Here is a 25,157-nt window from a genome sequence, read left to right as displayed (position 1 = left end):
GCATCCTTATTATCTCCTTTTATGCTTCAAAATTTCGATAAATATTAAAAACACAAAATTATACATTTTGAAATGCATATATTAAGAAACGGTTTCCAATATTTATTTTTAAGCTCATGCAATTTATGTATGACAACTTTATTATAGTTATAAACGTTTATACTATTATTATAAAAAACAAAAAAAAACAAATAACAAAATACTATGCGATCAGAGAAGTGTGATTTGTATCAATTTATATGACAACACAACTGGGCGGAACCGTCTTTATATAGTATAAGATTTGAAATACACAAAAAAAATTAAAAATAATTTAATTAAATTGCAAAAGAAGCTTATGTCCTATTGATATAATTATACTTGGAAACGTGGTATTTTTAGGAAACACTGATTTTTATGTCAATTGTAGTCACATTTACAATAACACGAAGTACACGTATAAGAAATCTAATTAATTCAAACATTAGATGCCTTAGTTTAGCTTCATGCACGGCGTTTGGGTAATGTTTTATAGTATTTGGTAACTTTTGAACTAAATATCGTGAATCTGTACACATTTTATACTAGGAAAAAATTCACCAGCTTGTTGCAACCCAATCTTTTGGTGTTAAAATCGACCTACTATCAACATTACTTTTATATTGTCAATTTGCACATCATCACCTTGCTTTGCTTAATTAACGCAATAAGATTTAATTAATTCCATAACGTACTCTCTAATTTGATGTTTAGAAATTGTTTCAAGTTTCGCGTGCGACAAAATGTTGACTTTTTACAGCAAATTTAGAAAGGTTGTTACAACACCTCGCACACATGATACTTCCATGCAAAACAACTAATCGCGTAATGGCGGAAAGAAAGTGAGATCGAGAATACGGAGAATGGCCTCGCCATATTCATCAGAGTTGTATTGAAAAGATATATTCAGTGTTGCCGTTTCTCGATCTAGATGTGAATTCTATAGAAACCATAAAAATTTCACATATTGCTGTGCCATATGGCAAGTGTCAAGAACTTGAAATTAAAAACAAATGCACTTTCGTCGTCTGATTGTTTTTCTTATTAAATAAATTATTTAAAATATTCGTCAAATTAATTAAATTAAAAAATATACATTTTGTTTGCTAAAAAACATTAAAAAAAACTGCAAAAATATACATTAATTTCAAGGGATGCCCAATGCTCCTTCACTGGAAATGAGAAAACCGCTCAACTACCACGCTTTGACAATTCATTGGATCTGGTAGGTTTTGACGTTTTGCAATTGGAAATTGCGGGTAAAATTTAGAATAGCATCCCCGGATTTCGGGAATAAAATGTGTATCGCTGGAAAGGTGACGTTGTCCAGATCACGGAAATATATATATATAGTTGCCGCTGACTTATAGTTTTAAAGATATTTGCATTTAAAGTTGAAAAATTGACAACTTTTACATTGATAATTCGTATATTGCGAATAACTTTTTCACGCAGCTCTCAAGTAATTGCTCAAGAACAAAAATACATTATTTCTCAAGTAATTTTGACAGCTGGTTACGCATTGTGAATGATCCACATTAGAAGAGCAAGAGAGAATAAACAAAGTAAACAAACTTTGTGCGTATGTATGTATGTGTATGGTAACACAAATATTTTCATTGAGATTTAAGGAATGTTGTTGATGATTGGTTGGTTTTATACAACATTTCAAAATGGAACATACTTTATAATAATGATTTCAACTAATTTAGGATGAATTTGACGATTACTTCGAATTTCCTGCAAGAAACAATTGTTGATTTGATGTTTCTTCGCAAAACCAGGTTTGCCATATTCACATTTTATTGAAAAAAAGTATTAAAAATTAGTACTAGCTTTCTTAAGAGCTGCGTACTAGCACAAGTAACTTTATCGCAGGAACGTTTCTGGACCGTTTCTTAAGCGTTTTTTTATATGAAGTTTTTACGTTTTTTGAGAGCTGCGTACTAAGCTATATTATGCACTTTTCACTTACTAACACTTCACTATAACGTTTCTGTATATTAATTTTTTTAATATTTGTTGTAAATAAGCTTTATTTTAATTATTTTATTTTAGTTAAATTCTCTGCATTTGCATAATAAGAAAAGTGCTGCCATGGTTATTTTTTTTTTCGCGCCGCACTTCAAAAAAAATAACCATGGCAGCACTTTTCTTATTGTGCAAATGCAGAAAATTTAACTAAAATAAAATAATTAAAATAAAGCTTTATTTACAACAAATATTAAAAAAATTAATATACAGAAACGTTATAGTGAAGTGTTAGTAAGTGAAAAGTGCATAATATAAGTGAAAAAGTTATTCACAATATACGAATTATCAATGTAAAAGTTGTCAATTTTTCAACTTTAAATGCAAATATCTTTAAAACTATAAGTCAGCGGCAACTATATATATATATTTCCGTGATCTGGAGAACGTCACCTTTCCAGCGATACACATTTTATTCCCGAAATCCGGGGATGCTATTCTAAATCCCAGCCGAATTTCCACATTGAAATACTTAAACGCACTTAGCTTATTTCATATATTCGCTTAGAAACTAATTGTGTTGGCAATGCGGAACAATCAGCTGATATACAATTTAGTTTGAAATTTCAAATTTGTATACGGAATATTAAAATACTATACAATAAGGTTGTCAAAAAAGTCTTGCGGCATTTGCGCTAGTTGGCGCTGAAAGCGCGTAGTTCTAGTTTTATTCGTCGCATCGGGTCATGCTATACCTCTTTGGAAAGCTCATTTCACGCGCTAACACGTGTTTGATTGATTGTCGTTTCTTTTAAGTCGTTCGTGAGTTATAGCGTCGCAAACATGGATAAAAATAAATATAAACTACGGCTTATTTTACAGTGCTATTATATATTTGAGGTGTATAATTCAACTAACTGAAAACAAGTTTTCACATTTGTTTTCGTTTTAACTCAATCCACATCCAAAACAATCTGTAATTTTGGATTGTTTACATTTTCATCTGTAAAAATGAGGTTTCTAGCTATTTCCAACTACTTCTGTTTGGAAAAAATTTAGCTATTGTGAATGAAAAAAGCGATGAACTGGCAATGCCTCTAGTTCAACATGCAACCTATGATAGCTTATGACAAGCCAGCATACTTATTGGGGTACTCACAACGTGTCACTAAGCATCGTAAAATCAAAACTTTATAAAGTTTTTTACTACTTTAAAAAGTTTGTTGTTGGAGTGCATACTAAAATAAGTTTACGCATATACAACTCTGAACGCTATGTTTTCGGATCGTTATAGCTTATAACTTTATCAGACTATAGCCGTGTTTTATTTGACCATCATAAGCTAATAACTAAACCATGGACAAATAAAACGCATTTGACTTATTTCACATTTTCGCTTAAATATGCATTATGTTGGCAACGCGGGCAATAACAATCAGCCGATATTCAATTTATTGCAACGAAATGTTTGACATGGTAAATGTTTGACATGGTGGAAAAGGTACATTTGAATTTTTAAATTTGTAAACAAACTTTTCACAAACTAAATAATTATTTATTTTGTTTATATACAGCAAAAGAAAAGTTTGGACGAAGGCCGAAACACTTCCATTCCTGAAGTGCTACAATGGGAGGAAGGATGAGTTCCTGCATTCGCGGAAGAAAAAGCGCTAAAGAAATATATTTTGATAAAAAAAATCGAATAAAAAAGGAAAACTGCTGAAGTGCAGGCGAAGTTTTACGCGAATATAGAAAAATAAATGCAGGATTTGGCCAGAAAAAAGAGATATTCTAATAGAAATTGAACAAAAAAAACTGAAAACAGAAGAAGAAAAATTAAAAATTTTACAGCAGACTTTTAGGAATAAAAATTAGAAAAACTACTTGATTTCATAAAGAATATATATTGTTTTATTTAACGGAAATATATCAAGCTTATCATAAAATAAACATTTTTTACATACAAATCTTGAACAAATGCATACGTATATGTACGTGGTTATATAAAACAAATATGTCGTAAAATTAGAAATAATTTTATTATTTGAGATTGAAAATGGAAAATGTTGCTCTAAAAGTATATTTTAAAATAAAAAAAATAAAAATTTATTAATTTCTTCGTGTTAAAATTGTAAGCAACTGATTCCGGCGATCTCAACTTGCTTCTCTCGCCAACTCATTAGCAGTTTCTGGCTCCGGTTCGGCACTTTCAATTTAATGGTCAATAATTGTATCGTCGTTTGTAATAATACATATATTGTGCATAATGCATACACTTGCAACTCAATTCGAAATTGCACATAAATTTCTGTGCTCCGTAAATTTAAGAAGCCTTCGGAAACGTCCTTTCAGTGCTCCAAATGTATTTTCAACAACTATTCTTGCTGAAGAATGTGTTTTGTTAAAGCTGATTTGATTAGGCGTTAACAAACCATAATCTTTAAACACCGGTATGAGGTAATTTCTGCAAGGGTATGCCGAGTCCCCGAGAATAAAAGTAGAATTTGGAAATAAACTTTCCATATTACTTTCTGCTTTTCTATAAAATGCTGACCTTTTTAGCACTCTAGAGTCATGTATGATCCGGGTTCACCACAATAAATATCAATAAATTTTGTATCAGCATTGTAACTTTTGTGCACTCACCTTTTGGGGTTTTGAAATCACAAAATAAAGTCGCGGAAGGAAATACTACCTAGTTTATCCGTTAATGGGAGTAAATATCAAAACAGTCGTTTATTTTCAATCAAAAAAACCAAACGATTTACACTGGTTATACGTATGGAAAATAGTGAAGATTAATATCGGATAATTGTATTAATAAATTGTATTAGCGGATTAGAAGCGGGACGCGTAGAAGTGATGTCGCACCGATCGTTATTAAGGTCGCAAACGAACTGAGCGAGTCGATCTGTTTATCGGTCCTTCCTGGATCCCGTTGGTGCTGAATCGGATGATGTGATGAGTGTTGGTGTACATGTGTGCTGATGTGTGTAGATGTCGGTGTGTAAATGCTCTCACGAGTAGTGTAGGATGTGGGTTGTAAGCGTACTGTGGTGAAAGTTGCGTGTTAGTGATGTAGGTTTGAGTCGATGTGGTGTGATGTGGTGAAGGTTGCGTGTTAGTGATGTAAGTTTTGAAACGATGTGGTGTGGTAATGTAGTGTGTGTGTTGAGGTCGGGGGAGGATGCTCATTTGTACATCCTGGCCCCCCTAGGCGAGTGTCTAGCCTAGTAGCCTCTGAAGCCGTTGTAACGTGGCTACCACGTTGCTGAGGCCGGTGGAACGACGAGATTGCGGCCTCGGCTGGCGCCTCCGCCATCGAGTACGCCGGTGCGGTGTAGCAGCGTATGGTGGTGACCCATGCACACTTGGCACTGGTAGCCCGTTGTGCACTCCTGCGTACGATGGGTGGGCGCCAGACAATTCAGACAATGCCCATGTGCCTGAGCGATCTGCTGGCGCTGCTGCGGGGTCATCCCCTTAAAGATGCCACAGCGAGGCAACCGATGACGACGGCGACATAGGGCGCATTCGAGTTGAGGTGGTTCCGGAGCCGTTGTTCGCGTGTCGTTTTGTGGAGCCGTTGAAACTGTTCGGGGAGCTGCGGGGGCGATGGTGGTTCGCGGCGCTGCGACTGGTGCAGTCTTCGAGCGCGGAACAGTAACTGCCGAACGTATTGTGGGCGTGGGCGCAGTTGGCATCTCGGCATCCATTGTTATCTGTTAAAAGATTTTATTTTAGTTAACATATACATACATATATATTCATATAGGCATTGGTGCCACGAAATGTGGCACGAGTGAGTCGTCATGTGGATCGACTCTCTTTTCTTGGTTTTTGTTGCTAGTTATTGATATTGGAGCATTTTATCATTATTTATTTTTCGTTTCTTTGTTTATTAGTTACGGTACGTTATTTTCGGTTTACTTTTCGGTTTTATCCGCGGTTGGCAAAAAGCATAGCTTAACGACCGGCCTGGTTAGCGTTCCCGTTTGTGTACGGAGATCGACTACGCGAATATGACCATCGGAGCCGTAGTAGAGCTTCTCTATGCGGCCAAGCCGCCATTCGGTGGGGGGGAGACAATCGTCATTGATCAAGACACAATCTCCAAGCTTAGGCGCATTTTCTGTTGTTTTCCATCGGTACCTTCTGTGGAGGTCCTTTAAATAATCATCTTTCCATCGACGACTGAAGTCATGATGGAGAATTTTAATTCTTTCCCAACGGTTTAATAAGGAAAGCGACTCCACGCCTGGCTCAGGTGTGGCCAGAATGGGCGCTCCTTTAAGAAAATGCCCTGGCGTGAGGGCAGTAAAGTCTGAGGGATCTTGCGAGAGTGCAGCGAGAGGCCGTGAATTAAGAACGGCTTCAATTCTAATTAAGAGGGTCGTGAATTCTTCGAAATTAAATTTGTGGTTGCCAGCTATCTTTTTAAAATGAGATTTGAAGCTTTTTACGGCAGATTCCCATAAGCCACCCATATGTGGAGCGCTTGGGGGGATAAACTGCCAATTGATACCTTGCGGTGCGTACTTTTGTACGATGTCAGGTGATACTTGTTTAAAGAAATCGACAAACTGTTTTTCTGTGGCTCGTTGAGCTCCAATAAATGTTTTGCCATTATCGCTCATGATTTTGGATGGAAAGCCACGTCTTCCGACGAAGCGAGCAAATGCCGCGAGAAAAGCCTCCGTTGTCAGACTGGTACATAGCTCTAGGTGCACTGCTTTTGTCGTGAAACAGACAAAAACAGCCACGTAGCCTTTCATGAGGGTAGGAGACCTTAACATGGATGCCTTTATCATAAAAGGCTCAGCAAAATCTACACCTGTAGTGGTGAACGGCAGAGCAAAATTGCAGCGTTCAGGTGGAAGTGCTGCAATAATCTGCGATCGCATTTTCTGCTTATGTATAGTGCAGATTTTGCACATGAAAATGCACTTTTTTATTTGGGGCTTCAGTCGGGGTATGTACAGCTCTTGGCGGACCATATGTTGCATGAGGCGATGTTCGGCATGGAGCATTAGTGTGTGGATATATCTAATAAATAACGTGGCAAACGGACACCTCTCTGGGATGATTATAGGGTGGCGTTCATTGTACGTTAGGCTTGAATTAGCAAGCCGACCATTCGCACGAAGTAAACCCTTCGAATCTAGAAATGGGTTTAGGACTAAGAGTGAGCTCTTTTTATCGATAGGCTTCGATTCTCTTAGTAATTCTACATCGCGGCTGAAGTAGCGCGTTTGGGTTGCAGCGATAAGAGCGACCTTTGCTTTTTGTAAGTCTTGGTGCGTCAATTTATCGCAATGGAGATAAGTTGCTCCTTTAACTTTAAGTTTGAGCCGCTCTAAAAACTTGAGAATATAGGCAACTACCCGGAGGGCTCGGGGAAACGATGAAAATCGTTCAAGGATGTCAGTGTCATCCAGTGTTGCATGATAAGTGTCGATTTTACGACTTTCTGGGGCAAGTATGTTGCGCATGGGCGATTGTGGCCAAGAATCGGGAGATTCTGTTAACCATCGGGGGCCATTCCACCAGAGGGTGGAGGTGGCAAGATGCAGAGGCTTGCATCCTCTTGTACCTAGATCAGCAGGATTGTCAGCACTGGCTACGTGACGCCAAGTGGCTGATCCTACTAGGTCAAGTATTTCAGATGTTCGGTTAGAAATATAAGTTTTCCACGCATGTGGTGGTTTTTCTAACCAGGCTAGAACTATCTCGGAATCGGACCATAAATATAATCTGTATTTCGCCATATTTAAGTGGGTCTGCACCATTGAAGCTAGCTTTGCTAGTAGCAGAGCGCCACAGAGTTCAAGTCGTGGTAGACTTATCGTTTTTAGAGGCGCAACTTTTGCTTTTGCCGCTAATAAGTGGCTTGTGGTTGCAATATCGCTTTGTGTGCGCACATAAATAGTGGCACAATATGCCTTTTCAGAGGCGTCGCAGAAACCGTGTAGTTCCACTTTGTTTTCGGGGGAATAGTTTACCCACCGTGGAATTTGTATCCTCGAGATGTCGTTCAAATTATTAGCGAACTGGGACCATTTTTCTAAGCGAAGAGGTTTCACTTGTTCGTCCCAGTCGGTTCCGTCTAGCCATAATTCTTGGATCAAGATTTTCGCTTGTATCATAATTGGCGAAAGCCATCCTGCGGGGTCAAAAAGTTTTGCCACCGAGGAGAGAATTTGGCGTTTTGTAACGGCGGATAATGCGGATATGGACTCAGTCGTGTATGAAAACTGGTCCGATATCGCATTCCATTGGATGCCTAGTGTTTTTGTTGTACTATCCTTTTCAAATAGAAGGAAATTAGTATCCAACAAATGGTCTTTAGGAATATTTTTTAAAATATTTGGGTGATTGGCAGTAATTTTTTTTAAAGGAAACCCTGCGGTATTGAGGGCATTTATTACCTGTGATAAGGTCTCGTATGCTTGTGGAAGACTGTGGCTTCCAGACAGGATATCGTCTACATACGTTTGCGTTTTTAAGACTTGTGTTGCCAGTGGAAATTCTGGCTTTGTGTCTTCTGCCAGTTCGTGTAGTGTACGAATGGCTAGATATGGGGCACAGTTTACGCCAAAAGTAACTGTTTTCAATTTAAAGTCGCGTAGTGGACTATTGGCAGATTTTCGGAAAATAATCCGCTGAAAATCTTGATCATCTTTATGAACCAGTATTTGTCGATACATTTTTTCGACATCCCCGTTGAATACGTATTTGTATATACGCCAGTTCAATATGAGGAGCATTAAATCTGGTTGGAGTGTGGGTCCCGTAAATAGAATATCATTTAGGGAATTACCTGAGCTCGTGGATCGTGATGAATTGAATACAACTCGAACTTTTGTTGTTTTCTTCTCAGGCTTTACTACTGCATGATGTGGCAAGTAGAAAGAGTAATATTTGCCTCTTATGATTTTTTCACATGGGCTTACTTCCTCCATGTGATCTAAATGAAGGTATTCTTCCACGACACCATCATAAACTTGTTTAAGCTCACCTTTTCTAAGTAAGTTTTTCTCCATACTTAGAAACTGCTGTATTGCAGAGGTGCGAGAGTGACCCAAGGCGAGTGTGTCTGGAAATTGTTGTTTTATTGGTAGTCGTACGACATACCGACCATTAGCTGATCGAGTAGTTGTGGCTTTGTAAAAGTCTTCACAATACTGATCTTCTGGTGTTGTAATTGAAATGGGGGGGAGTTCTTCTAACTCCCAAAACTTTCTCAATTGTGAATTGAGGTACTCGTTTGAGATTTCCTCAACTTGAGTTGTCATGGCTGTGACTGGTTCCGCAACTAGTCCACTTAGGACCCATCCGAAAATGGTATTTTGCGCCAGTAGTGTTTTCGAAATTTTTTCAACACCTTCTAATATGATTTGCGGTATAAGGTCGCTGCCTATTAAGATGTCTATCTGAGCTGGCGTGTTGCAGTTGGGATCTGCCAGTGTCAGGTGTGAAATTTTATCCCAATGCTTGCTATTTATTTGATAGCTTGGAAGCATGTTTGTTAGTTGCGGTAAGACAATAGCATTTGCTTGAATGCGCTTATCCGCTTTGGGGGAAATTAGGGTAATGGGGCAGATTTTACTTGAGTTTTGTACTACTCGTCCGCCCATTCCCGTAATTTCATAGTTGGCATGTTTTGTTGGCAGTTTTAGCCTATTTTGTGCCCTAGACGCTATGAATGATCGTTGCGATCCTTGGTCTATAAGGGCTCTTAGTTTGAACAGTTCTCCTCGATGTTCGATGGAGACAACTGCTGTTGGTAGTAGTACTCTACTATGATTTTCGCTGTGTAGCGTTTGAGTTTTTAATGCCTTTGAACAACATGGTGTTTCTTGGCAATTTTCTTTTGTTTCGGGAGTTGCTGTGGCAACTAAACCCGTGGCTTTTTTTGAAAAAGCGCTGCTATGAGATGTGTTGGGAAAGTTATTGAGATGTAACATAGAGTGATGCCTTTTGTGGCAATATACGCAATTAAATTTGCTTTCGCAAGTATTGAGATTGTGTGAGTGGGACAAGCAGTTTGTACAGAGTCTTTTTGACCTGACAAAGTTGTTCCTTTCAGTGACATTCATTTTTTTAAATTTCTCGCAAGCTTTTAACTTATGCCCTCCAGAACATAGTTCGCATGACGTGAATTTATTTTGTTCAGATGTGAACGATTGTGTTTTGAAAAAGCTTCTGTTTAAATTGTTGTTGCTTCCAGCTTGGGGTCTATTGAAGCTTCGACTTAAATCTTGTTGAACGTTTTTAGTTCTGACTACTTTTTTGTCTACCCTTTCCGCAATTTCGTATTGGGTAGTTAAGAAATCTTTCATCTGCTGCCACGTTGGGCATTTTCTTCTTGATGAGAGCGATTGCTCCCACAAAAGTAATGATTTTTCTGGTAATGCGGCGGTACATATGTTTACCAGAATAGGATCCCAATTGTGAGTGGGAATATTTTGTGTCGATAGAACCGACAAACAATTTGAAACAGTGGATTCTAGTTTCATGAATTCTTCACTGGTTTCTCTTTGAATTTTAGGCAAGTTCATAAGTATCGTTACTTGCTTGTCAACTAATATTCTCTCATTTTCGTATCTTTGTCTTAAAGCTTCCCAAGCTAAATTAAAATTATCGTCATTCAATGCAAACTGCTTGACTATTACGCCTGCTTGACCTTTAGTTTTGTATCGGAGGTGATACAGTTTTTGCGCTTGTGATAATTTCGGATGGTTTATGTACACGGCTGTAAACATGTCCCGGAAGGACGGCCATTGTTCATAACCTCCATGAAATATTTCCGTATCACACGCTGGCACTTTGAGATGAATGCCTGAACTTGCCTCTTGGGCTTGTAATTGTGGTAACTCTACTCTACTGTGGAGAGTAGGTGAAATTGACTTAATAAGTTTTAATTGATCTGAGATCATTGCTTTTGTGTCTTCATAGCGGTCTAAGCAATTTTCGTATTTGGCGTAAGCCGAAGATTTAAAATTTTCAGGTAGATCTGAATCATCAGTTTCTACTATTGCGTCGTATGCAGCTTGGAGGCGTGTCCAAAAATTGTCAATAGATTTATTTTTTATTTCTAGTACCGATTCAGAGTTGTCCTGAATCGGTGAAGATGCAAATCGAGTGCAGTATTTAATCAAGCTGTCACTCTCAGAAATGAATTTAATATAAGAAATGTCCCTCCCCCTTTTTTGCTTTGTAGCACCTTGCTTAGAGCGTGTAGCTTCAGCAGGTGTACATGGGCTTTTATCGTCATTAATCATTTTCGGAATTCTTAAGAATTCTGCTTTAGATTCTTTTGAATCTGTGTTCATTCAGAAATATTTGAGTTAATAAAATATAAGTATATTTTATTATAATAGAATAAATTTGTTCCCGAAAACTCTTTTTAGTAAATAAGAGCTTTTGTTTCCGAAAATTGGCTTATTAAAATATGTATAACCGAAAACTCTTTTCAATAAATAAGAGCTGTTATTTCCGAAAAAGAATTTAAGCATGCGTTATCGCTTTTATTGCTCGCGTATTTACTTGCTTTTATTTTGTTTTTTTTGTTTTTTTTTTTTTTTTATACCGGAAAAAATATTTTTTATGGTTTTATCCGTATGCCCTTGTATCAGCGCGCACTGAACACAAGGTTAATACCCTTTGTACATACGTGTGGATGTTATGTGCATATAATATGCGTTAAATGAAATATGTGCACTTATGCTTGTTCTTGTTTGACAAGGAACAAGAAAATGCTCAGAAATCGCCAAATTGGACCTTTAATATTTGAATGTATGTACAAAGGTAATTAGTTTGCAATTTTCAATTTTTTCAACCAATGTTGATTTTTTGCACAGTTTATTTAATTTCTCGTATCCTATGTTTATAGGTATACAACATTCGAAAGTTTTGGGCAATAAGCTTGTATAATATTTCGCGCCTATATATATTTGCGGTAAGAAATATGCGCTAAAAGCGCTACTGTATATATTTATATATATATGTATATGTATGTATTTATCAAAATTTGGATATATATGTATATTTCGTTTGCTGATATGTATGTATGTATGTTTGTATTTGTTCTTTTTATGTTTTCTTCTTATTTCTGCCTTTGCTTACTTCTTTGGAAGCAATCCCTCTCACAGCTTAATAAGCTGAAGCGGTATTGTCCGTATAATTTGCAATTATCCCTCTCACGGCTGAATAATCTGCAGCGGTATTGCATTTGCAAGTATCCCTCTCACAGTTACTAAGCCGAAGCGGTATTGCCAGAATAAATAGCAAGTAAATACTTGAATAAATATAGTTTATATTTTTTTTTATTGTTTTGTGGATTGTGTGTATTGTATACACGAAGGAAGTTTTGAGGGCAAAGAACAATAATTTAATTGGTTATATATATATATGTATATTGGGGATACATATATATATATTATTAACCGTATTGTATTGCGTTTATATCGGTACTTGAATTTACCGCCGAGCTTTCACTAACCGTTTTTATTAAACGGATTTAGTGGCTATCAGTTTTTTTTCTGCTGACCGTTGGTAGCAACGATACATACATACATATATACATATAATGATAAATTAAAAGTGGAATGGATACACTCACTTTATGGTCCCTCAGAGGATTTTGGGGAGTTCTGTTTGTATGTAAATGGGGTTCGTGTGCGCTTCTGCTGTCCTCCTCTTGTTGAGTTGCTTCTTCTCCTCTGCTTCAATGTTGGTGGTTTTGGTTATTAATTGGTTCTTTTTGATTATTAATTGAAAAATTGAAACGATTTTAGAGATATTTTGGTTTTTGGTTTGAGTTTCGCGCCCGAACTTTTTTTTTTTTTTTTTTTAATTTCGCGCCCGTTTTTTTTTTTTTTTTTTTTAAATTGTTGTTGTGTTTTTAGAGTTATTGATTTTTTGTATTAAATTTCACTTTTTCCTTTTCCTTTTCTTTTGTACTTTTTTCTTTTGTTTTGTACTTTTGTACTTGTGTGCACTTCACTGCGCTTTAGGCTCACCGCACTTTTAATTTTTTTTTTTTTTTTGTCACTTCGCTTTAAAGGTATGCAAATTTTTTTTTTTTTTTTTTGTCACTTCGATTCAAAGGTATGCAAAATGTTTTTTTTTTTTTTTTCTTTTCGCCCTATGCGATTATGTTTGTGTTGTATATTATTAGATTTGCGCTTATTATTCACTGATTTTTAAGTCACTTATAATTTCTTTTTTTTTGTTTTTTATAGAACATTTGCACATTTTACCTTTGCTTTGTTGACGAGTTCGCTTTAATCTTTTGCACTGCACTGTTTGAACCAATGTGCCTTTCGAAGGACCAATGTAACTTTTGTGCACTCACCTTTTGGGGTTTTGAAATCACAAAATAAAGTCGCGGAAGGAAATACTACCTAGTTTATCCGTTAATGGGAGTAAATATCAAAACAGTCGTTTATTTTCAATCAAAAAAACCAAACGATTTACACTGGTTATACGTATGGAAAATAGTGAAGATTAATATCGGATAATTGTATTAATAAATTGTATTAGCGGATTAGAAGCGGGACGCGTAGAAGTGATGTCGCACCGATCGTTATTAAGGTCGCAAACGAACTGAGCGAGTCGATCTGTTTATCGGTCCTTCCTGGATCCCGTTGGTGCTGAATCGGATGATGTGATGAGTGTTGGTGTACATGTGTGCTGATGTGTGTAGATGTCGGTGTGTAAATGCTCTCACGAGTAGTGTAGGATGTGGGTTGTAAGCGTACTGTGGTGAAAGTTGCGTGTTAGTGATGTAGGTTTGAGTCGATGTGGTGTGATGTGGTGGAGGTTGCGTGTTAGTGATGTAAGTTTTGAAACGATGTGGTGTGGTAATGTAGTGTGTGTGTTGAGGTCGGGGGAGGATGCTCATTTGTACAAGCATCGACAATGGCCTGCCGAACAACACTATAATTACGTTTACGTTCAAAATATATATGTTTGTCTTTTATTGGTGCATTAATTGTTATATGGGTACAATCAATAGCACCAATAAAACCTGGTATTTGTTTCCTTTGTAAAAACTTACGAGTTGTTTCTTCCAACGCATCTCCAGTTGGCCACTTAACAAACTCATGGCCTATTGAGATAACCCACGCGACAACCCGACGAACAATCGCCCATGCTGTGGACTTCGTTACATCAAACAATACGCCTAGTTGTCTGTAGGTAACTGTATTATTTAAATACCATACATACATGTACATCATTTTTTATTTTGGCTTTTCCGGACTTCGTAGCAAAACGGATTTGTTCACTTTCTTCATATCTTCCTGCAAAAAATACTCATACAGAAAAGTCTAATAACAAAAACAAAGCATACCTATTAAGTAATCTAAAGTGGTGCGGCTCAAAGGAAAGTGTGATTTGAAATCCTCATCTCCAAAATTATCTATGGTGTCCACAAAATTAGAGCATTTTGGATGCTCTATCTGCTCTTGTTCTGAATCCTCCGATGACGAACTTGATTCAGCAGCTAAACCAGCAAGGATGGTCAATATTTCTTTATCCTCTTCATCATTTGAATTTGTGTATATAGCAGAGAACGTACTTATATTTACAGAGAAGGTCCACCGCGTTGCCAAATTTAGGGATATTTAATTTTTGGGATATTTACAGTTTTGGATGAGCGTGTTTCACCACAGAAAATTATTAGCGTGTTTCACCACTTAACATCAGGGGCATGAAAATAGCAGAATTGAGCATTTTCAGTGTTAAATGAGAACAATAATGATAATTCCAATGTTAAGGAATGTACGCTTACAGATTCCCTTTTTTACTATGCGCAAACGATGCTGCATATAATTTATATATGTACATACATACATACATATGTATGTATGTATATTTTCTATATATTTTATATCAAAGCACACAAGCATGTTTATACGTACAAATTGAACTATTTCATGATGAATTCCTTAAAATCTTTGGAAATATATAATAAAGTCATACATGCATTATTACCTATGTATGTATGTAAATCTTTAATTAATGTACATAGGCTTGATAAGATATATATGTATGTACATACATATTTATTTACAGGTCAGGTCTTTAAAAGTTTTGATAACATGTTAAAAGACCAAACGGTCGCACATATTCCCGTACATACATATGTAATTATGTGTGTATGTAAACAAAAAGAAACATACCCATAATGTTTGTAAATTTGTCTACCCACAACTTTGTATGTAAATGTGTACAATTATTGCTTCATGCGAAATCTTCGTTTCACGGGCAACCAATGACTGAAGCTTAAGTTTTTTCAAAGAGTCAATGTGTCGAAACTCAAAGCGTCACGCCCGGAACACATTGAGCGGGGCAGACTGCAAGTGACATCTGACAAATATTAAAATATACACGTTCATATGGACACAGTTATGTAGTTGTGCAGCTGTCTAAATAACTGTGTCCTTAAGAATGTGTGTATTTCAATATCAGATTCAGATGGCGCTTGCAGTCTGTCGCGTTCTATGTGTTCAGCACATCAATCAGTCGAAGCACTGACGCGACGAGACGCGAAAGAAACTAACAAACGATCGCCGATTGTTACCGCTTCCCTTGCCGCTGTAACAGCTTTGCCAACAAACTAGCGTAAATATGTATGCATATGTATGAGCTTGCATACATATCGACGCAGATTTTTGCGAGTCACGGAAAAATATTTTAGACAAATATTATAAATCGACAACTCCTATGTTGCCACTTTTGTCGCTTCTTTCTGTGAAGAAGCATCAGAAAGATGTTCAATTTATGATTTTTAGCTTTTGCCATCGTCGCGAAAAGACGCTTGTAGGCAAAGGCCTGCTCGGGGAGATGTAATGGTGTCTACTTTTATGAATGAAGCGAGTTTGCCTGTTGAAAGTGCGCTTGCGTTCATGAATGAAAATATTGTTGTTGTGTGTTTTTCTACAAATTTGAGCATCGACTATTTGGCTGCCATATTGACTGGTGACGCTGCTGATGCTATATTAGACGATTGTTGTTTTTGTAGAACAATGTTTGTACTTTTTGCGGGTGACATATCTACATGTGAACGCATATAAGTATGTATGTTGTGTATGCATTATTTGTGAGGGAATGCCATACGCACATATTTACATGTGTACGCATATAAGTATGTATGATGCTATTTGAAACAATTCTTGTTTTTGTAAAGCAATGTTTGTAGTTTTTGTGGGTGACATATTTACATGTGTACGCATATTTGTATGTTGGTGTGTATATACATTATTTGTTCGGCAATGTCGTACACATATGCATATGTAAGTATGTACATATCGAGCAGTGCGCGCACACTTTTTACTGATAAATCATAATATTAGGATTTGAATTTGAATTCTACCTACATAAGTATGTATGTATGTAACTATGTGCTAATATCTAGATGCATATGAAAATTTAAATGATGAAATGTGATTTACATATAATATTGTTGTAATATATAGTATTAAGTGTTTTAGGGTATCTCATATACATATGTACAGTTAATCACATAAGTAAGTATACACTAGGTATGACGGGATTATTCACCTCACAGTTTTGTTAAATAACACAAAATAAAATAAAATAATGCTTCATTTATTTGAGAGAAACGTAGGGATCATCTTCAGTAAAGAAATATTTACAGAATGACTAAAATAAGATTTTTTTTGAATTTTATACAAAATCTGATATAAATTTATATCACAAAAGTAAGTATACGATAGATTAGGTAGTAGAAAAAGTAAGTAAAAGGCAATATTAAATTTATATTCTAATATTTAGTTGGATAACCTTTAGACTTAATAATAATAGCTTTAAGTCGTGATGACATTGATTTCACCAAGTTGTCTGTTACTGCTGCCGGTATCTTATTCCACTCCTCATCAAGGATACTTTTTAGTTGCTCCTTGCTTTTTTATCGAATGTTTACGTACTTGACGCTTTAAATGTTCCCATAGATGCTCAATTGGGTTTGTATCCGGTGATTGTGGCGGTGTTTTCAATTGTTTTGGCACGTTATATAAAAGCCATTCTCGCACAATATTCGATGTGTGCTTGGGGTCATTGTCTTGCTGGAAGATCAATGACCCCTCCATGTTCAATTTAATAGCACTTTGTTTTAAATTATTTTTTAAATGACGCCATGCACCCCGAAACCATGACCGAACCCCCACCATGCTTAACAGTGCCAATCATATTCATAGGATCTAACTCTGCGTTAACTTTTCTCCATACCTTTTCACGACCATCAGATCCACTTACATATACTAAATTTGCATTCATCTGAAAATATGACTTGGTTCCAGAATGTTTGGTCATGCTTTTCGTAATCTTTTGCAAATGCGATCCGTTTATGTCGGTTGACTGTACTCACGAAAGGCTTTTTCCTAATACTACGTCCATGATAGCCAGCATTATATAATATACGTCGAATGGTTGGGTACTACATTGTTTTCCAATCTCATTTTCTATTTCAGATTTCAATTTAGGGGCACTAATTTTGGGATTTGTTCTTACTTTGCGTACAATTAAGCTATTTTCCCTATGACTGATGACCCGTGGGCGACCGGAGCGCGACTTATTTGCTATGTTCCCCACAGTTTTATACTTAGTAACGATCTTTTGTATTGTAGCAAAACTTTTATCTACTAAACGACCGATTTCACGTAAAGATTTATTTTCTTTGTTATGTTTTATTATCAAAGTTTTCAAATCGTCAGAAATCTCTTTTCCTTTCGGTGCCATTGCTGAAAATTATGTCATAAATTCAAAAATATATATTTCTTCAATTGTTTAAACTCACGTTCTATTGTTTATTTAAATTGCTTAAACTTTTGTAAATCAAAACCAGAAATAAGATACATATATTCACCGAGCAAGTCACTCTGTATACTAACTTTTGTGATGTCAATTTCATTCTCATTACCAACAAAGCCATGTGCGCCTATCGGGTTTTAAAATTAACAGTTAAATTTGTGTGCTTATAAAAGCGCATACCAATACGCAAATTCCTGGAATTTTTTTTTTTTAATATACTTATATTGGAGAAATGCGGTAATTCCAACAATTTGTAAAGACAGAGCTGGTGTATACTTACTTATGTGACTAACTGTATATAGCATATGTATGTATATACAACCATATCTATATATATAAAAGAAAGTCGTGTTAGTTACATCACTTATAACTCAAGAACGGCAGAACAGATTTGGCTGAAAATTGGTAGGGAGGTAGCTTAGAGCCAGGAGACGGACATAGGATACTTTTTATCTCTTTATGTCAAAATTTAATACAACTCATAAATACAAAAATTATATTTCAAATCATAAGCACTTGTTCAAAATTCATGTTTGTAGGAATCATTTCAATATTTCATTTCTTCAAAAAAAAAAAAACAATACAAACAACCTTACATCTTCGTCTATATAAATATGTATGTATGTAAAAATGAATCGCCAAAATGTATGTACGCTCATAACTTTAATACGACTGAACGAAATTTGATAATTCTTTTTTTAAAATATTCGTTTAGGTTCAGGGATTATTCGAATAATTGCCGGAAAACCCCTAAAAACAGTCCTTTTCTTTTTCTCATACGAACGAATGAATGTTTGTTCGTTAGTAACGCTAAGAGAACGGCTGAACCAATATTGATGAAATTTTAAGAGGTTGTTCGTTGTGGATTAAGGAAGATTTAGAAATAAAAACATCTTATACTTTTCATGAAAAGTCGGCAAATTGGATAATTCCAAAAAGTAACTTTTTTCCAAAAACATTTTTTTTTCAATTTCTGTTTTGTTTTTCAATATTTTGATTTGGAAATTATTTGAATAGTTCAGTCTCGATCGCTTGCTTTTTTATTCCGGCTATTCAAGAGAAAAATTATTACTATTACGATTTACGATGCTTTACGACAGGTTGTGAATTGAACAATTGAAAATTATTCAGTGAAAACTTTACGTGTGAAAGATCCAGTATTATATGAAGTGGTGGAAAGCAATATGGTTCATGGACCTTGCGGACACTACAATCCCTTTTCGGTTTATATGTCTAACAATAAATGCACAAAACACTATCCGCTTGCTTTTCTTTCGGAATCGCAAACTGGAAATGATGGATATCCACTCCATCGTCGTAGCTCATCAGACGACCATACAACTTAGAGTAGTGAATATCGAAGTTGACAACATATGGATCATACTATATTCTCCACTGTTGTCTAATTCACATTCTAAACTCATATCAATGTTTAGTATTGCAGTTTGGTGTAATCTATAAAATACGTTTGTAAGTACGTCACCAAGGGAAGCAACATGGCGCTTAATGGTCTTAAACGATACGGTCCATACGTGAACTGCAATAAAGCGCTTTGTAGGATATTTACTTTTGCAATTCATGAACGGTTTCCGATTGTTGTGTGTCTCGCAGTTAATATGGAGATTGGCCAAAGAGTTTATTTCAGCCCAGAGAATACATTACAGCCGGTGGTAACACCGCCAACAACAAAACTAACATTGACGAGTTTTTTTCTCAACTTTCGTCAGTGATCCGCTTACGAGAACATTGCTCTATTTGAAAATACCTTGCATTCATGGAATGCATCGTCGAAGAAATAGTTACGCTGAAAGCAAGACCGAACAGTAGATGGACATTCAGGTGTGTTCTCAACTAATGCATTAGGATGAATTTACACAACCCACCCAAAAAACGATGATTGCTTCTACCTTCGGTTGCTACTGATTAATGTACGCGGCGTATTGTGTACTGTGAATGGTATGGTGTGTGCAATTACAATTGTTGGAACACGATAATCAGTGGAAACAAATGTTGGACGATGCGATAGCTACTTCGAATGCCATTGAAGTTCCCACACTTTTCGCGATAATCATTTCACTATATCAGCCTTTAAATCCGCGTCAATTATGAGATACGAACAAAAATGACATTGTCGAAGACATTTTACATCGTATTCGCTAAAAATTGGAAATGGGTCAATTCCGGTTGATGCTTCCGGTGGTTTGATATCAATTCCATCTGCGGTTTATCAATTCACGAAAGATGAACTCATCACCAATCTTCGGACATTGGCCAAATTATCTTAACTATGATTCCTTAAATGCACGCGCAATATTAACTGCCAAAAAATACAGATGTTCTTGACTTAAACTGGAAGATTCAAAGTCAAATTCCGGAAGACTTGCGCTCATACAAATCGACCGATCGTTTTCCATTGAAGACGTCGCCGTGAATTATCCAGTGGAGTTTCTAAATTCTTTGGAGAGGCTTGGTATGTCACCGCATCATTTGCGTCTCAAAGTTTGATTTGTCGTTATTATGTTTGGCAATCTGCAAGCGCCGAAACTATGTAATGGAACCCGACTGATTGTGACGCAGCTATCGAATACAAAGGGCTGAATGCTTGATTCAACGAATTTCTTTGAGTTCCAACGATTTGCCATTTCAGTTTCCAGCGAAAATTGCATTTGAGATGACACTCAACAGGACACAAGGATAGTCGCATAGTGTGTGCAATAAGTTTGGAAATTCTATGTTTTTCACACGGCTAGATATACGTGGCGTGCACACGAGTTGGAAAGCCATCTTTTCTGTACACCGGAACAGAAACCAAAAAATTTTGTTTATCAAGCTGCGTTACATTGAAAAAAAAAAAAATGAAATGATAAATTCAACTTTCTTTTCATTTCAAAACACATAATTTCACGCAGGACAACGGCTGCGGGGCCAGCTAGTTCATACATATTTATATGAAATTATATAATATTATCAAACACTATAAATATTTAATAAATAACTCTTATTCGCACATTAACTACAAATATAGTTTTGAAAATTGCATAATTTTATTAGAATGTTATCAGTTTTGCATGCATTCAGAAAAATATGCAAAATGATAATTATATCAATTAATATGATTGCATGTAAACGTATATAATTATATCCAAAAGAATAACATACGTCTGTAATAAGGATGTATATTTCTGAGCATAATTTTCATTGAATGCTCAGCTCTGTTCACGCGCCACTTGTTTCTCCTTCTTAGCTAGCTGTGGTGAAACACGCTCATCACATTTTGTTAGCTTTTGACAGTTCATACGCTTGTCCGTTGTTGGACCTTCTCTGTAAATATACGTTCTCTGTATATAGTACCAAGCAACTGGAAAACACACAAATTTAATTTTGTCTTCATTTTAATTTAAAAACCCTACTTACCGCATCGGGTTGGGTTTAGTATCGCGACGGTTAATTTTGGCTCACTGTACCTAAACGAGAGAACCAAATTGAAAATTTTATACACGCACGTATGCTTAAATTATCGAACTTTATTTTAAAACATATTTTATAAAAATCGGTTCACAAATTTTTCCAAAAATTCACTTTAAAAAATGCTATTTTTTGCAAATTTCTCAATATATGCTAGTGTATTTTCATCTGTTGTGCATTGTACCAAACCAATTATGGATACATTTTCACGCACATGTAAATATTACTTATGAATTATAAAAAGCACTAGTAATGTTTTTAATTACTTTAGATTGTTAATTTCTTTGTAAATCTCTAAATAAAATACACCTTTTTCTGCATTGAGTTCAATAATGCGAAAAACCAAAATGACTGCCTAATTTGAACTGTCAAATTGCCGAGAAAGTACGAACAAAAGGGAATAAATTAAACCCAGTTAGCAATAAATGTATGAAGTGAACGCGAAAAGGTGTTCAATGCTAAAATACTGTGGATGGCGTAGCCGGTGTTGGACCGGCCAGGGTTACTTTTTTAAAGCGCGGACGAAGGCCGCCCACCCAAAAAGGAGTTCTATGCGAAAAAAAATTGATGTACCCCGGTGATGGACCGACCAGGGTTATTTTTTTTGAAACGCGGCCGAAGGCCGCCCACGCAAAAAGGAGTTCTATGTGAAAAAAAAATTGATGCACCCCGGTGTTGGACCGACCAGAGTTATTTTTTTAAAGCGCGGCCGAAGGCCGCCAATGCAAAAAGGAGTTCTATGCGAAAAAAATCTGATACACCCCGGTGTTGGACCGACCAGGGTTATTTTTTTGAAGCGCGGCCGAAGGCCGCCCACACAAAAAGGAGTACTACACGAAAGTACTTCGGTCACCCCGGATCCCTTTGTATCATTAATAGATGCAATTAAATATGTACATACATATATACATTGCACTGAAACATTTTGGTTTTCTTTATTTTGATTTCTTGTCCATACAAAAATGTTGGCTGGGTTGCATTGGTTTCAGTTTGTATGGAAAAATGAGCAAAAACACTGATTTTTGGTCATTTTTAAAGGGCTCCCTACAGGTCTATAGGGGCTCTAGGGGGTCGAGGGGGGGGGTTTATTAAAAAGCTCGATCCTTCCTCTTTCCAATAAGGGGGCGTGAGGGGGGTAGCCCCTCCCTGTTTTTCTCCATAAACGATACTAAACCGGCGCGATACTAAACATTTCCCACCGCATCTTTTATAAAATTTTCCATTTCGCGCACTTCTATACTTTTCATTTATATATTTTTCATTTGTTTACATTTTTATCTGTCAAAATGAGGGTTGTCGCCATTGCCAACTACTTTTTTTGGGAAAAATCATAGCTATTGTGAATGAAAAAAGCATTTTAACCGGCAATGTCTCTAGTCCAATATACAAGCTATGAAAGCTTATGACAAGCCAACGAAATTATCAGCCCTATTCTCATGCCCTCACAAAAGTCAGCAACCTCACTACAGTGATGTTTCTCACTGTAGTGAGGGTTACCTTATTCTGGAGAAAATTCAAAAGCTCAAATCCTCACTATTCTCACAAATATCTGTGACGTGTGAAAGCAGCCATCATAATAGAAAATATCAGTGTTTATTTTGTTTTAAATCAATATTTTACATTTTTTAAAAAGTATTTGAGCATGGAGGAACTGTTCTTTGTATATGCAGAAATCAGTGGCGTAACTATACCGTTCGAGGCCCGTGGCAAATTCATCGAATGGGCCCCCTGCGCTCCCACTTCCCCAATATATAAAAAAGCTGAACCAACAACAATAGTATTTTTTATTTTATAATATTTATTTATACACTTTTATTTGTAAGAGTTAACTAACTAATAAATCACTACGTGAAGTAGGTACATACAAACTTTATAATTATAATTTCTTGATTTTCTAATTATTCACTTTTAATTAAAGGTACCTAATTTAAAGTACATATTGAACTGAAATCACAATTTTATTTTAAGTACACAATTTTAATTATTAAAATTCTTTTCTTCGGACTTTCTGTTCAGCAAAAGTGTTAATGACATCATCAAAGTTCAAATTTCGGGCCATAGAATTTTCAATGGATAGAATAGCCAAATTGCTTAACTTTTCTTGTCCCATAGAATTTCTTAAATGAGTTTTTATCAGTTTGGAAAATGATCGCTCGGCACTAGCCGTAGTTACAGGAATGGTGAGAAATAACAGAAATGCAGTGCACACTTCAGGAAAGCTCGAAGATATAAAATGATCCTTTATTATTAAAAGTCAACAAGTTCTCCTATAGAAGATGACCTTTCTATTTCGTGTTTAAAGAGGATCGAAAACTGAGAATTTCTTTGGAAAACGACATAGATATATCTTTTTTATATAAATGGACAAATGCTAAAGCCTTTTCCAATAAATTAGTATCATTCAAGTTTTGCAAAGTGGCAGGCTGCAAGACACTAAAATTGGAAACAATTTCATTCATTCCAAGGAAACGCGATCTAAGTTGATTAATGATGATGTCTAATACACGATAGAATACGTTCACTTTAAACAAGCTTTCAGGATCTTGGAGACGTTCATCCTCACAAATTTTATCAAAATGACGTTTCACTTTTCTCTGACGAGTTTTAGGAAATTCAGGGGTTATAGACCATTTAACTGCAATACTATTTGCTTACGTTTTTAAATCTTCAAATTCATGTCGATACTTTTCAAGTTCTTCTAGACAGACTTGCAAACGCTTTGAAGCATTTGAAAGATCGATGGCTTTAGATTGAAGTGCTTTAGAAGCCGCGTCTATGGTTTGTAAGACTTTGCAATGGAAAACCAGCAACATAATAAAATTGTAGTTCTCTACCTTCTTCTTTAGCAAGATAGCTTCATTTCTCTCATCTGATTTGGAATTTGATAAAATGCTTTTTGTTAGCGCTTTTTGAACATCAACAAATCGAACCTTTAAAGCAAACATGGCATCAAAGCGTCCTGCCCATCTAGTTGGATTCATTGTTTTTAATGTTACTGAATTTGATGATACAACGGTTTCTCCTTTTTTGTTGTCAGATATAAAACTAGATAATATATTCCATCGTCTAATACTATGGCCAAAAAAATTATAAATTTGTTGCACAGTTTCGAATAATGTTTGTATTTCTATGACCTCTTTTACTGCATCATTTACTACCAAGTTTAAATTATGAGCAGCACAATGGACATACACTGCATTTGGCTCTATATTTCTTATGAGTTTTTGAGCTCCGCCATAAGTACCTTTCATGGTATTAGCTCCATCGTACTCTTGTCCACGGCACTTATTCAGAGAAATACTTTTGTCATTTATGGATTTTATTATCTGCTTGGGCATTGCTAAGGCAGTTTGATCCTTAACCTCATAAAATCCTAAAAATGACTTTAATTACTAGCGTCTTTGGAGTTCCATTTTCATCTTTCTCGATTACACAGTAACGGTAAAGTTCACACAATTGATATGTTTCGGAAATATCTTGAGTAGTATCAAACAAAATGTAATAAAACGGTGCGGTGACTATTTCATTTACCAGAGCATTTTCCACTTTTTGAACCAGAACAGCAATGAGCTCATTTTGTATTTTTGGACTTAAGTATATAATCTGGCACTTAGGTTTGTTAGTAACTCTTGTAAAATAGGATCGTATTTGGTTAATAACTCAACAATACTCAAAAAATTTCCTTTTGGACCAGAATCGTTGCCATATACCGTTTCTTTATGGCCACGAAAAGCTAAATTACAGGTTAAAAGTGTCAGAGTAACATCAAGGAATCTAGTGAGTACCTGGCGCCAAAAAACTTTTTCTCTCTTGATAATGGACTCTTGCTCTTCATCTAGTGTTCCATGTAACTGCCACTGTCG

General features: G+C 36.0%; 2 protein-coding genes and 1 pseudogene across 3 annotated transcripts in view; 1 reads left to right on the top strand and 2 right to left on the bottom strand.

Moving 5' to 3' along the window:
- LOC109579188 (mediator of RNA polymerase II transcription subunit 26) overlaps positions 1–873 on the bottom strand; it is a 38,351-nt gene extending 37,478 nt beyond the window's left edge. The window contains exon 1 of one of the 2 annotated variants that reach the window (XM_049460047.1): positions 714–873. The gene's annotated coding sequence lies outside the window, so the exon portion shown is untranslated. Of the gene's footprint in view, positions 1–663 lie in introns of both variants that reach the window. The other variant, XM_049460048.1, reaches the window with a different exon arrangement.
- The window catches only part of LOC125779273 (uncharacterized), an 854,525-nt gene that overhangs the window by 763,538 nt on the left and 65,830 nt on the right, over positions 1–25,157 (top strand). The gene's annotated exons all lie outside the window — the stretch shown is intronic.
- Positions 3,565–17,108, bottom strand: LOC125779721 (uncharacterized; annotated as a pseudogene).

The sequence above is a fragment of the Bactrocera dorsalis genome, chromosome 6 (assembly GCF_023373825.1).
Source record: "Bactrocera dorsalis isolate Fly_Bdor chromosome 6, ASM2337382v1, whole genome shotgun sequence".
NCBI lineage: Eukaryota > Metazoa > Arthropoda > Insecta > Diptera > Tephritidae > Bactrocera > Bactrocera dorsalis.
Note: the sequence above shows the minus strand (reverse complement) of the source record. Positions and strands in the feature narration are given on the sequence as shown.